This window comes from Cygnus olor, chromosome 7, assembly GCF_009769625.2.
Source record: "Cygnus olor isolate bCygOlo1 chromosome 7, bCygOlo1.pri.v2, whole genome shotgun sequence".
Lineage (NCBI taxonomy): Eukaryota > Metazoa > Chordata > Aves > Anseriformes > Anatidae > Cygnus > Cygnus olor.
Window position 1 is genome coordinate 28219570 of NC_049175.1, and position 14619 is coordinate 28234188.

The window sequence follows — 14619 nt, forward strand, 5'->3', positions numbered from 1 at the left end:
TTAGTCAATAATTTAAGTCACAGAGCACCTAGTAAGACTGTATTTTCCCTGTTTCCCATATGAACATAAAACTGTGTCTATTTCTATTAGATTAAGATGTCACCTGCCGTTTCTCCTGTAGAGGTACCTACTGTTGTCCAAGCAACACATTACACACCCCTTAGTCCATAACCTCTACACACCTGTTTTGACATGAATGAGGGAATGACCCTCTTCTTTATACAATCATTTATGATTCCCATATGATACCATACAGTCAGAAAGTATTAACATGTTTATAATTATTGTTATCTCTAAAATGGCAAAATACCTTCCTACCTGGTAGGATGTTGGGAAAGACGATTAGCTATTATTTGGAGAGGCCCTTAAGAGACTGCTGAATGCTAATTCTTTGAAGAGAGAGACATGTATAATCCACTGACATTTGTTTAACAAACACTCAGGACATCGCCTCTGTGGTCTTTACAGCTGCTTTGCTTAGTAGCCAAGAGAAATAAGCAAGGCTTGATTGCTCAGAATTAATAATGGGTTTGGACAACATTTGGCTATGAAAAATAGTGTTTTCAGTATGTTGACATCTTTTCCCTTAAAACACCTAATATTCCAGTTTTATCTAAATATTTCTTTTTATCTTGTATCAGCCTTCTAATGCATTACTCTCTCTCATCATTTTATTGGTCAATACATGTTCATGCTCAATGAGCTTAATCAGTAATCTTTTTTAGATTTCATCTAAGAAATGTCTTTTTTTTTTTTAGTTGTTTAGTTTCTAAATTAACTTCTATGTTTTATTCCTTATTTCAGAGTCACAACACTAAGTTCTAGATATGTAGACAAAGTCCTCATGATGGAAAGTCTGTCACCAGTAAAGGTACTACAGGAAAAGCAAACAAGAAGGAAATGTCATGAAATTCCAGAGGGCAAAGACACTTTCTGCAGCAGCACCACTGCCATGAAATTAGTTTTCAGCACGTATTTAATAAATTTCTATTTTTACTGGTGATGATGCAAGCTTAGTAAAAATCAAAGGGCTTGGACTGGAACTGATGGCACAACAATGCTAGATAGTTTCACACAATACACCTATTCAAACAGCTCCTGGAAGTTACGGTCTCTACCTCTCAAATCTCCATGCTGAAATATCACTGTGGCTATTTCATCAGCAAACAACAAGAGCTTTAAGATTAATTTAATACACTAACCTTAACATGGTTTAGTCAGATCTGAGAGCCAAACAATTCTAAAATGTTCTTAACACATTTTAACAACACTAGAGCCAGTAAGATATTTTTGCGTGAAAGATACCAAGTATTATATAAGTTAGCCTTTTTTGGGACTTTTTATTGTAGTTCAAATCTAATTTCATACCAAATTACAAACAACTTTGACCCAATCACTCGCTGGAAAATGAAGATGTTAGCTCAGAAATATTGCAACACTGCCCTATGGAGATGGGCAATCAGCTCACGGTTTGACAATGTGTTATCAGTGACGTTGCTCTGTTTCAGGAGAGATGTAATTTGAATACTTCCTGTCTTCTTTCTCCAAAGTGTGCCAGGAACCTCGGCTATGCTGTATGTTGTGCAACATCTTCCCTGTCTTAGTGCACCTTGAGAGAGATCTTGAGATAGAAGTTCAGGCACTGAAATGTATCTTCCAGGGCTCTATATGACATTTCTGAATAGGCAAGCATTTCAGTTTTCTCTTTAGGAAATCTTTGGACAAATCTGTCAACACAGACTAACTTTTCTCTGTTCTCTTTATAGAGATGCATTCCACATACGCACAACTACTATGCATTTATAAATAGCATAAATAGGTTAATATAGACATAAATTCAAGTCCTGGCCTTCAGCATTTGTTCAGCTGAACAGTCCTCTTTCTGGAGATGAGTCTCACTGATGCTAAAGAGGCCTGTGACAGTATATATTACTCAGAGGAACCAAGATGCAAAACTTGAAATTCACTTCCAACTCATTCATTATGCATGTATGGTTTCAGTTCTCTTAATGGAAGGCTCACATGGATCATACATTTTAACTACATGTTAGAAAGAAGGAAATCTATACATTAACAAGAGGAAGAAAAAACTAGTTCCACTGTTCACCATTCAGTGGAGATGGAAATCTACTCATGAATAATGCTGAGAAGGCCAAAATGTGTTGTGTGTTTCCATTTTCCATAACTACTGCAAATAACAATTCAGGGAGTGCTTTAGCTAGTAAATAAAATATTCTAATACATATTTTTCACATTCTGGTTCTCTCTATATAAATGCTATAAAATATTATTTAACCTGTTCTTTCTTTTTTTTTCCTTTTTTTTTTTTCCCCCCCACTTAAGCTCCTACAACACAGTTAGAATTAATTTTGCTAAACTTTTGGACACAAAAAGTTTGAAAGCCTTGAATAATTTCACTTTCTTATCATCTGCTATGTGACCTCTTTCCATGTGAAGTAGTGAACTTCTAACTTGCCTTTTATTTTCTTTACATTTTCATTATGAAATCTTTTCTTTTTGCTTTGTATATAAGCCCCCAAATATGTATCAGTTTAGCTTTCCTGACTGTATTTCTGTGTTCTTGACCACCATTCTCATCCTCAGATCTATCTCCTTCCTCCTACTTTTGATACACATTTCACTTTGATTTTCAAGTCACAAAAGCGATCCTGATGCAGCTTTGTCAGTTGTGGGAAGCATGTAGACACAGCTTATTCCAAATCAGAAGGTTCAGTTTTAAGTCTTTTTAAATGTATCCCTTACAAGAAATTAGATTATTACATACCAGTGCCCAGGAAAATCCACTTGCTGCTATGGTATGGTTAGTAGATATTCCGATAAGTGAGAACACATTTGGTGCTAATCAGGTGAGAAAGTCTGAAATAGCAACGAAGAGAATCATTGCGGGTTTTTAACCCAGAGGAGGTAACCACCTGGGACGATATTGCACGTATTGCAATAACACAGTATTGTAACCACAGCTCTAGCCCAAGGGGAGCTGTGATTCTCTTTCCCTGGCCATGTGCTAGACCTACAAGGGATCCAACAGGCTACGAGGTACAGGTGTTGCTTTAGTACACTCAGAAGAGATGATCATTTGGTATTGTTCTGAAAAATTAATAACAGAAAACTGGAATGGACTTAAAGGTTCAAACAAGTTATACAAGTTGTGTGACAAATTCTGCTTTTCTGTCTGCTTTCTCTGTGCCCCCTACAACACAGAAAATTCATCCCAAGTCCTACTTAATCTCGCTAATACTGAGAGATTACTGAAAGGCTAAGGAAAAGCTGACCTGGAATGAAGGTCATACGTACTGGGTGAGTTTCATCCAGCTAAGCTTTGACATCTATATCTGTACCTCACTCTGGAAAGAAACATTCATTTCTAGGGCAGAGTTCATCTCATCCTAAAGTAGATGACTCGAACATTCAGATGCATCGCTCCTAACAGGCTCTGAAGGAGCCTGTTTCTCTGCACTGAGCACAAAATTAGCTTCAGGTGACTAACCAAAATAGAGACAAACCACTGACTTCTAGTGCTGGGCAGGGTAAACCCCAACCCAATTGGCAAACCTTGACCGTACACTACAAAGCAAATAATTGGGGAGTTTATATAGATGCACAGGACTAGCATAAAGCCCTGATGTATTTGTATTTACCCACTGGAACAGCTCAAGGAAGTCAAAGCTGGACTTCAAAATATGAAGCTCTAAACAACTTCAGACTGATCATCAAAGGCTTTAACCAGCTCAAAGCTATTCCAGCAAATAGATTTGCAGCTGGGTTCCTGCAGCTGGTCTTCCCTGCAGGGTTGTTTCAGTCCTTGGAGTAGATGTTATCTTCTCACTGAAGATCTCAAAGGATCTAGCTGTGATGGAGCTAATTATAGGTAATCTGCTGATATGTGATTAAATATTCTCACCAGCACAACTTGCAGGTTGTGTGGTATGCTCTGCTATGCCAAGCAAGAGGATCTGACATTGAACAGTAATAAATACCAGCTCGGACTGCAGGAGATTAGTGATTTGAAGCACCTGTTGTGTGACAAAGACATCCATGCCAGGAACAGCTCAAACGAATTCCCTTAAACAAGGAGGCCTTGTCACGTACTTGTTAGGAAACAAAGTCTTCATTAATCACAATTAAGGAATCATTTCTGAATATTTATTTTTTATTACAGACCAGAGGAGGAGCAGATGCAACTGCTGATCCACCCACTGTGCTCAATGTGCTACAAATATAGCAAGAAGAGACAATTCTTCCACTAAGGAGACTGCAAGCTAAAAATACAAGGCAGAGGCTGAAGGGCAGCCAAAGGCACACAGGGTGGTATGCTGTGCCTGTGATCACCCCGCTGGTCTGTGCCCAAGGGCTGTTCTCTGTCCCTGCAACACTGCTTATACAGAGTGACTGCAGAAATTAAAAAGCCTCTAGAGACCACTAAAAAGAAACTGCATGTAGTGATGTCTTTCACACTGTCCTTAAGCTAATATGAAGCCAAAGTTTTCAGTCAGTGCAATACTGAATGAGTAGCTGCCTAGTTTTCTGTAAAACCAATGGCAGGACCTGCTTCTGAATGACTAACACTACCAGCACTGTCTGAGAACTGATAAAGCCAGTAGTGGTGTTTGGTTATGAGTAGTCTCAAAGTGAATTGGAAGAACTTGGAAGTCGTTTTACAGAAACCATTCTGCAAATCACCTAGTGAGCCTTAGGAGAGGTCCAGAGCACTGCAAAAATTATTGAACTGGACACAGAGGCTTTGAAAAAGATCTTTCACCTACACCAAATTCTCAGAGTGCTCCTAGTCTGAACACAAGGAACTACAAAAAAACAGGAATATGTTCCATACAAAAACCGAGAGGTTCAACAATGGAACATAAGTGATTTGGCCTTCTACATCTGAAAAAAAACATAACCAATACAAAAATAAGCATACCTTGACCGCAGAATCCTGGTGTCAAGATGAAATTATGTCCTCCCAAAAGTTTATGCCACTGTCAAACACACCCAAGGCTGAAAAATATACAAGAGACCCCAATGAGCACGGTGAGTTTCAAAACAAGTCCAAAATGTTCTGTTCAAGTCACTTCTTGAAAGTTGCCCTTAAATGTGAAGCAGCCAAATGAGGAAAAAAAAAAAAGCAATTAGAAAATAAAATTGCATCAAAGTACTACTAACAGAAAATTAAACATCTAAAGAAACTTCTGATTCCCTGCAAGGTGGCTAACATGTACGTATACCTAAATGTGACAGGTTTTATTCCTATGCACGGGCTACTTGATGTATTTATGTTTGGAACTGATCTGTTGCACAATGCAAGAACAACACAGTAATAACAGAGCATAAATCAGTTTCCTTGGCACCAGGGTCTAGATGGCAATAACCTGCAAATAACACATGACTCATTGGCAATTCCCTTTCATTTGCTTATTTAAAGGGAACAATATCGAAATTCATGAAATTATGCCCATACAGTCAGCTATATCCTATTTAGACAGCCAGTTCATATAGGTGCTGGCACTGAGTCATTTTGTCCACTAACCAGGTTCCTGAGCCAAAAATTATTAACCAAAAGCAGTTACAAGAGGATGATGAACATGACACAAGTAAAGCAGTATCCTTAGGCCATTACATCTATGACAAAACAACTGCTATCACGTAACAGCAGAGCATAATCTACAAATGAATTAACAGGTCTCTGATTTACAGGTGGGAGAGATATGTTTTCAAAGGGAAGGTGGCAGACAATTTGTTTTGAAAACAGTTAACGCCTTCAATAGTAGGATAATAAAACTTAAGCCACAGTTGCAGGTTGTTTCAAGAAGAGCAGGAGACATGCAACCACACCACAGGAGAGGTCCTGTCCTCCTTGACGTGCAATCAATAAATGTCACAGTTTTAAGCCTTGCTTTTTGCACCTGCTCAGTTCCATAAGAATAATACAGGGAGCAGAAATTCAGCATAGGGAAGTCAGGTGGTGGATACAACACACTTCCAAACACTGCAGAGCTAATTACCGCCCTGGAATCACACTCAATTGATAGCGTGGGCCGAATAGATGCTGGGGTTTTTAATTGCTTGTTGCTATATTAATGTTACTTTTATAGTGACTAGAAAAGACATGACTCAGAAACAAGCCACCACAGGAATGACAAACGTTTCAAACTTGAAAGAAATGTACTGGTCTTTCCTGATGAAGATCCATCAGGAGGTAAGGCAGTGAAAACGAAAGAGAATCTCACAGCAGACAAAATATTTTTCTTAGCCCATGCATATTATTAAATATCTATTAGACATGAGTAGCATACAGTCCTGTGGGGAACAAAATTGATATAGTCAAGTTATCTGTGCAAGTGGTTTGGAAAGACCAGACCCTTCTAGAGAGGAGAACCCCAGTGAGTAAATCCTCACTGTTGCTGCACTGTTGATTCAGATATCCGCAGGTGGGTGCTTAGCTAATGGGTGTACTTACACCCACAACCCAACACGCATCCCAGCAGGCATGTACCCATGTCCTTATTCAGGATAACATATCTTCTCAGCATCATACACACACTAAAGAAGAGCCCACGCCCCTTCACGGTAATTTTCTGGTCTTTGTGCTAACTTGACCTCCTATCTTATATATATATATATATTTTTTTTTTCCTCATTCACTTACCTGCTTGTATTTCTTTTACCTTTTGACATTTTTCAAAAATGAATGCCATGCAAAAGTTGTGCTAGTGCAATGTTTACCCAGCAAGGTCAGGAAGATGGCAAAAGCTATCTGGCATACAAAGATGGGGGAGAAGTGCAAACACGAGCAGTCATGCCAGACACTTTCAGAAGCACAGCCAAATGCAGGGTCAGAGAGACCACAACAGCAAAAATGAGTCAAAACGTCCTATCCTGAGCACTGCAGCAAGACTCAAGGGATACTCATGTAAATAATCACCAATCTCAGCAGGCTAAAAATATTCTCAAATTTTCTCTGATGTTGTGTAAGAAAAAATTTTCACACCAGATGCAAATATTTCCTAGTAGACTTTTGACTACAGAACCTGTCTAGCTCTCCTAAAGGTATCATTCACTTTAGGGCAGAAATAAAAACAGGATGCAGAGGCTGACTATTTTTCCGCTCCCTATCAGCTGCTAGTTGGCTATTTAGAAACTCATTAACTTCCTCAACAGACCTTGACCCTAATTAGTGCCTGAACTGACCAGCCTGCCCCTTTCTCCTTCACCTCTGCCTCTCCGAGCCTTCTACAATGATTAAAAGAAACCATACTCCTTTTCTACAATTTTAAAACTGGAATTGCTTGAGCTATCAGGATCTGCACACAACTGCTAAATTCCCTTCTGCCTCACAGCTTGCCAGACCATTCCAGAATTGTCCAGCTTGCTTTGACACCCAAATTCTTCATCTGTACACATACTTCAGAACCTTCTCTAAACGAAGCTCTGTGGTTTCCTTTTCTTTGCCTTTTGTACAACAGAATCTGTTTAACTGTGATTGAAGTATCACCGGCGCCATTTAGCCAACTGCAATGTTGATGCCAATCTTGTAAGCTTTTAAACACCATCAAAAAGAGGTAAATGATCAAAAATGGACTCATTCCAAAATTGTAATGTATTTTTTGTGTAGATATGTACACATACACTCCATAAAGGTGACAAAAAAAAACTTATCAATATAATCGAAAAAAAACAGAACCTCTCACATTAATTTATATCTAAATGGATGCAGCCAACAATGTTAAGTTCAGTGAGTATGTGAACTGAAAGAAAAGCAAAATGCAGAAATCAAAATGAGAAAAAGTTCTGATTGCAAAACATAAGTGTGGTGTTACTCAGGCACTTACACAGTTTAATATATGTAGCCAGCTAATGCAAAATGTTCTTTGTTTCCTGAGTTTCTTCCAATTTATCAGAAATATTTTTCACATTCAACATCTGTGAAACAAAACAAATGCTTCTGTGCCCTGAAATTGGTATTTTTGGATGACTGGACATCAGTTTCACCAATGCACAGCCAGATGTGCCCCTCATACTCCAGCTCAAGCCATTCTCTTCTTGGGTAACTCTGATAGTCCTTACTCTCTAAAATAAGGGGAAGTATTGTCCGTGCACACAGACTATTAAAATAATCGGTCCAAGGGCTATAAAGTAATAATGCTATCCTAACAACTGTCTAATTATTATTATTACTGTAAATGCCACCTAAAGACATCTTATTTTGGATAGGCACAAAGATCTTCCGTTGGCATCACAGGAAGGCAAACTGAGGCCATCATAATTCATTATCATAATTACATATTGATGATAACCCTAGGTTTTTTTGTGTTTTTTTTTTTTTTCCCCAAAAAAAACAATGTTTGAAAAACACCATTACTGCAACAACAGGTATGAGGATGGTAATCTCCTGAATGTTTTCATTGGGTACCTGTGACAATTAAATTAAATTGTAACCAATAGATTTCTCAGCTCACAGTCAGTCTGGTGAAAATAATAAGATGTTTTAATAAACTATTTTAACAAAACATGATACTGTGACACCCAAGCAATTTCTTAACATTAAATTTTAAAGAGGCGTGAGGCTACAAGGTCCCTTTAACATAACAGTCAGTAGCCTGTTAAAAATATTCCCATTCTGGCATCCTTACCTTGAGTAGTCACTTATTTACCAAGCTTGAGCTGTAGACATGGTCAAACCACTGATTAAATATTTCCTGAATTCTATCACTGTTTTCCTTATGATTCCATATATAGGTACCCAAACCACACTTGCCTTTTTTTCTGCTTTCCCACATTTTCATACACTACTATCCAATTCTATGTTAACTGTCCTTTGTTGGACACAATTGTCCCTCAAGCTCTCATACCTTATCAATTTCTCAAAGACCAGCCTTTAAAAAGACATTTACTGAATAAGCAGACATTTCCATCCTGAAGAACACTGTAGAATTTCTACATTAATTCTGTACAGAATTTGGGTGGAAAGTTGAAATAATGACTCTATGGAAATACTGATGTATCCTATGGATATATTCTCCCTGTGGAACAGAGGCATTGTTTCCCTATTGGTTCTCATTTAAAAAATAACATAAGGGTTATAGATTACCTTTGGAGTAAACACTGCTTTTCATAACAGCCCTCTCTGCCAGTACCCTTCAGGGCAACTGCCCTGAGAAATTGCCCTCAGGAATAGTGGAGGCTCTCTGTACTTACAGGACGAAGAACAATCTGAAGGATAGATGGTGGGCTTGGTAGCCTCACTGTAAAGCAGTCTCACTGCATGCAAAGTAGCTTCATTGCAAAAAGTACTTTCTGAAAGACAGAAAAGCTGTTTTGCATGAAACTCAAAGTGCAACAGATTTATTTGGCAAATATAGATGGAGAAGCTTCCCATGCTGAATAATAATGGCAAGAGGACTATCAGTTTTGCAATCTTGTAAATCACTAGATTTCAACTCCAAAATAATTTCTTTTGAAAAATATGAATTAGCCATCTAAATCACCTAGATCAAGATTTTTTAAAGATATTTAGGTGCCAAGTCCCCGTAGAATTAAGATTATGGACAATAAATATGGAGCTTTGAATAGATTAGCTATGTCATTTCAAAAAAAAAAAAAATATATATATATATATATATAAAAATTAGACTATACTGGCCAAACAGAAAAAGCTGTTACCATCACAATAGTCAACCACATAAATAAACCATCGACATGATTGATCTCAGTGACCTTTAATCCTCATGGCTCTTTTCCCAGGCCATCTAGGACACTTTGTCCGGTATGTTAAATCTGAAAGATAATAATTATTGTAGATAACATGGCTATATACAGCATTTAGAAACAATTATGAAGGCATTTCTCTGCACAATAACTATATCGTGCACTATTCAGGATGCCCCAACTTTGATGTGGACAGACAAATAAGAGACAAGAGGACAAGAGGAGCTGCCCCTTCTTGTGCCACCCGTGCAAAATGAGAGGTGAACAGACCATGCACCAGGAAAGGCCAAGGTAGGTCTCCCTGCACACTGAGCCCTGGAAACCTCTCTGATGAAGGCAAAGCAATGAAATACCAAGATGCAGTTTCCTTCTTTCTCCTTTGAGTTTCTATGGCCTCTAAACAGCAAAACTCAGGCCGTACCTGGCCTCCTCACTTCGCTTTGTGAGAGCATAGCTGGACTGAGACTAAAGGGTCCAGGCTGGCTATGACTGTGCAGCAACACGGGCCAAATAAGAGCCTTTATTTCTCTCTCTTTGGATGGTAATGATTAAAATAGCTGATAAAGTGCAAAACCACACATGGATTACCTGGGATCACAGCAAAAGGCTGGTGCCAAGGAGCTGTGATAGCTGATCGCCATCTACTACCCAACACCAACTTCTGCCTCCCTGGCCACAGAGCCTTGCCTCACTGATGGGTTACCTACAGTGAGATGAACAGAGGCAGAAGAGCAAGGAGAAAACCACCACAGAAACCCTGCACAAAATGAGGGAGTGTTGGAGGGAAAGATTTACCAACAGAGCCTTATACAGAGGTGCATTTAAGTAGCACAAAGTCAAGAAGCGAAGGAGACCACACGAGTACCGGTGTTTGCAGAGCTCAATGGGAGTAGTAACTGAACAGAAGGGTGGTGGGAGAGGAACAGTAAAGGGAGTGTGAAGATGAGAAGCCAACCCACATTCCCAGAAGGTGGCATTACATAGTAACAACTCCACACCATGTGGTTTTAGCAGCATATTGGATGCATTGTAAGGGTTGCAACTAGAGGAGGAAAATAAAGACTGGAAAGTGGAGAGATGAGCTGGCAAAGGCATATGGATCAATTATGCTGGTAGGAAAGGAGACCAAGTGGTTTGAGGTCACTCTGTAACTGGAGATCTCTGCTAAGTTGGCTCCTGAGGGGATTTGAAAGAGGAAGGGGACATGTAGCATTTGTTGTGCTGGAGAGGAACGTCTTTCCAAACTACCTGATACTAGCCATGAGATTAAGATTTGGAACCAATTTCAAAAATGTCTGGATGACTTCTCTCACTCACATCTGCTGTTCCTGAGTGACATAGGCTTTGATCTAGTCTATTGTAAATTACCAGATAATAATCTACATTACTAGTCAATTAATGTATCCCCAGTGATTCAAGGAGATTATGTTTGCCTTTATATTATTACTCACTTGCTGTGTTGGAAAAAAAAAAAAAGACTAAATAATTATCATTATAGATAATGCAAATAATCGGAACAGGCCAATGGAAGGTCCAAGGGATGGAGCAGCACTCAGGTGAGGGTGAGACATGATCACCAAATTTCATATGACTTAGTCATCTTGCTTTCCTATGTCACATGTTGTCTGTTTATAGCACACCACTAACACCATCTCCTGGCCAGTTGGTGTCTGGAGTTAAATCTTTCTAAAGGTATCTGAGAATCTGGAAAGAAAGGTACTACAAACAGAGAAAATATTATTTTTGCCATACCTCATACTCATTCACCTCTGGCTTCACATGTCAAAATAAGACAGTAACACCCCCCCCACTCCCAAAACACAGACACACATGCTTGGATGTAGGGTGCAGGCACTTCAACTACATTCTTTTTTTTTCTAAAGGGTTTCTAGCAAGAGGTATCAAAGAAGTTTGAAATCAGCTTACATTTTCAGAACTAACCATTGATTTGGATATGTTTTTGGGGGGCTCACTGAGGAAAACAAAACCGAAATTAAGGAAAAGCCTGTGAAAACAGACCCTTTTCCAGGGTCTCAATTTCAGTATTTTAAACCTCAGATACTTTTTGAAATATCCATAATAGATCTTCTTCACCTGTTGTTATCAAAGATTTAGCATTCACTCTTCCCTTTACTTGTTTTTCAGATATCATGACCATCCACAGATGCAAACAATCTCCAACTTCCCTTGCTTTTGGTACAGCTGAATTGTTAAAAGACCAAGGCCTGTCAGCACTGATAGAATTTATCCAGCTGTTTTCAAGCATTTGAAACAAGACTGACATCCTCTCGGTCTTTCAAATTGTCAAATTTTAATTTTCTCTAGGTGTACAACACAGCATCATAAGGATTTACCTTGGAAACTGCACAGGGTTTTTGCTTATAGGTATATCAGTTGGCCCAGACACCTTCATTTCAAAATCATTTAAGACCTAACTCACAACACAAGGAAGATACCTTCTTAGTTTTGACTTAAGAGACCACATATCCAGAAAAAAAATCAACAGAATCAGTAAAATGTATTTTTGCCTTTAAATTAGCTCAGGAACATAGGGTCAACTTCTAATTTTAGCTAATCCCAGAACAAACAAACTGCAGCAAAGCCTCCTGCGTCATCAACAGCCTAATCAATCTGGAGTCTTCAGCACAGCCTGTCCTAGAGAATTCAGTACTTGGAGCTATAGTGGGCTTCAGAGGAGAACAACTATGAATCCCTTGGAAGAGATCAGATTATTGTACTCCTGAGGGATTTTCATAGAAGAGAACTGCAGTGTCATGCTTTCTGGAATTGCTTGTGGGAAATATTACGTGAATTCCTCTAGTGTATTATAAGTGCAAACATTTTGCAGATGAATGCAATGCTCTGTTCAACTAGTTTAGATTGAAATTGTATCTTTCTGCAGAGTGCATGCTTTGTCCAATTACTTTGTCCAATACTAATCATTCTGTGAGCACTGTGAGCCACCTATCTCTCTACTACTGTAAAGCATGATGAATGGAAGGAATCATCTCAATGCATATATCATTGAGATACATTTGTGTGTTGGGTGCAATTTGAAGAAAACTATATCCTTTAGATGGTCTTTTCTATGTGAAGTCCCAGAAAGCAACCTTTTTGGAGGCTGAATGCATTAAAGGATATGTCTTGACAAACTGGGGAGAAAAATTTTGCTTACAGCATCTGAAGAAGAAAATCTACTGTGACGTTCAACTGATGATGGAATTTGAGTAATCAAGTCATCATTAAAAAGCTGTATGTCCCAGTTTGAATAGTAAACTGACAAGCAGGGGGAGTTTGTCACCTCAGGTAGCAAAATAGCCTTTGTGATGAATGAGTCCTCTGTTCCAGAAGTCACGGCCTGACAAGTTAAGGCAATCCTCCTGTAACTTCACAGAAAGGTTTTCTTATTCACAAGACAAACACATCCAAAGTTTGCTTGGATAGCTCCTCCTCCAAGCTGCTTACAGTTTAAATGACACAGGAAAAATAAAAGCAGCATGGCCTGCTCCAGAGCCCTACACTGAGCTTTGCCCTTCTCCAACTCATTTCCATTATCTGCAAAATAGCGATAATAGTACTAAGATCATGATAAGCATTATTATGATCACTTTTCAAGCACAGCACAAGGTAATTAATACAGTTAAGTTAGATACATGTCGTTCTTGAAGCCACATAATTCCTTATAACAAACAGATCTCTTCACAGCAAGAGAGACTGTCTCTGAGCACGATGCTATCAGCCTGATGAAAAATCACAAACTTTAAAATGGGGACAACACTAGTATAATGGATACAGTGTGCTAAGAAAGTAGGTCTAAGAACGAACTAGCAGGATTATGTAGCTTGGGAAATGAGAACTGTGATTCTAATCAGCAGCTGCTATTGAGAGAAGAGCAGAGGTTTTGCGCTGGATTTGAGAGGGCTGCGCTACAAAGATTATTTCATACAGAAAATGACTGAATCTTAACTCTTCAAAGGATAGGGGTTACAGTGAGCAGATTAACATGGACACTTCATATTTCTATACATATGAACGGTCAACTTCAAAGGAAAACAATGTGATAATTGTAAAGAAAGTGTTAGAAATATAACGTGTTTTGCGTCCTGTTTATTTGCACTCTGGCTTTTAGAGTTCCTGTTGGCTAGCATGACGAAAACTTGTAGCTTTATATTGCAGCTGAGATTTACGAAGCACACAGGCTCAGAAACTGAAGGAATAAATGAGAACCAAATCAAATATTGTCAGACTGGAGCTAAAGTAATGTTTTAATTAGTCATGCAAAACTTTCTGCATGACTAGAACTAGGCCTGCTTTTTCCTCATCAAAAATACTTATTTTTTTAAAGCAGATGCTCTTAGCTTTTCTGGCACCATAAATCTTCCCCAGTACTTTGGTGGAAGTTGGTTTCTTCCCATGGAAGCACATGCTACTCTCTAGCTGCTCCATCATTTCTCAAGGGTCACATTTCTCTGTGTCACAGTGTGGTAGGAAAGAGGGCTGGAAGAGACCTGGAGAAGACGATCTAGTCTATTCACCCTTCCCCAAACTCATTCCAGACACCTCCCTCCTGTTGTATAATGAGATGTTTAGTAATTGGCACCAAATGTGTTAAAGGAGCTTTCTGTTCAGACTTTGTAAGCCACATGAATAGTGCTAATCAATTTCTAGAAACTATTTTTTTCCAGTCCTTCACGTGTGCAATCATATTCAGACCCCACAACACAGCTTTGTAATTCATCTGGCTGAGACAGCTGGAGCTAGGCTCTGCAGCTCAGCTAAGGGTGTTACAGAGGGAGCAGAGTACTTCAGGCTCCCAGGGCAATCCAGGTAGCAAATCTGAAGAGATCATTCCAGGCCTGGCAATGTGAGTGGATGGAGGCAATTCAAGTTAGGTGG

At 38.9% G+C, this 14619-nt stretch overlaps 1 protein-coding gene across 1 annotated transcript in view; it reads right to left on the reverse strand.

Annotated features, from left to right (window-relative positions):
• GPAM (glycerol-3-phosphate acyltransferase, mitochondrial) overlaps positions 1-5019 on the reverse strand; it is a 48807-nt gene extending 43788 nt beyond the window's left edge. The window contains exon 1 of the mRNA XM_040564120.1: positions 4940-5019. The gene's annotated coding sequence lies outside the window, so the exon portion shown is untranslated. The remainder of the gene's footprint in view (positions 1-4939) is intronic.
• Between the last annotated feature and the right edge of the window lie 9600 nt (positions 5020-14619).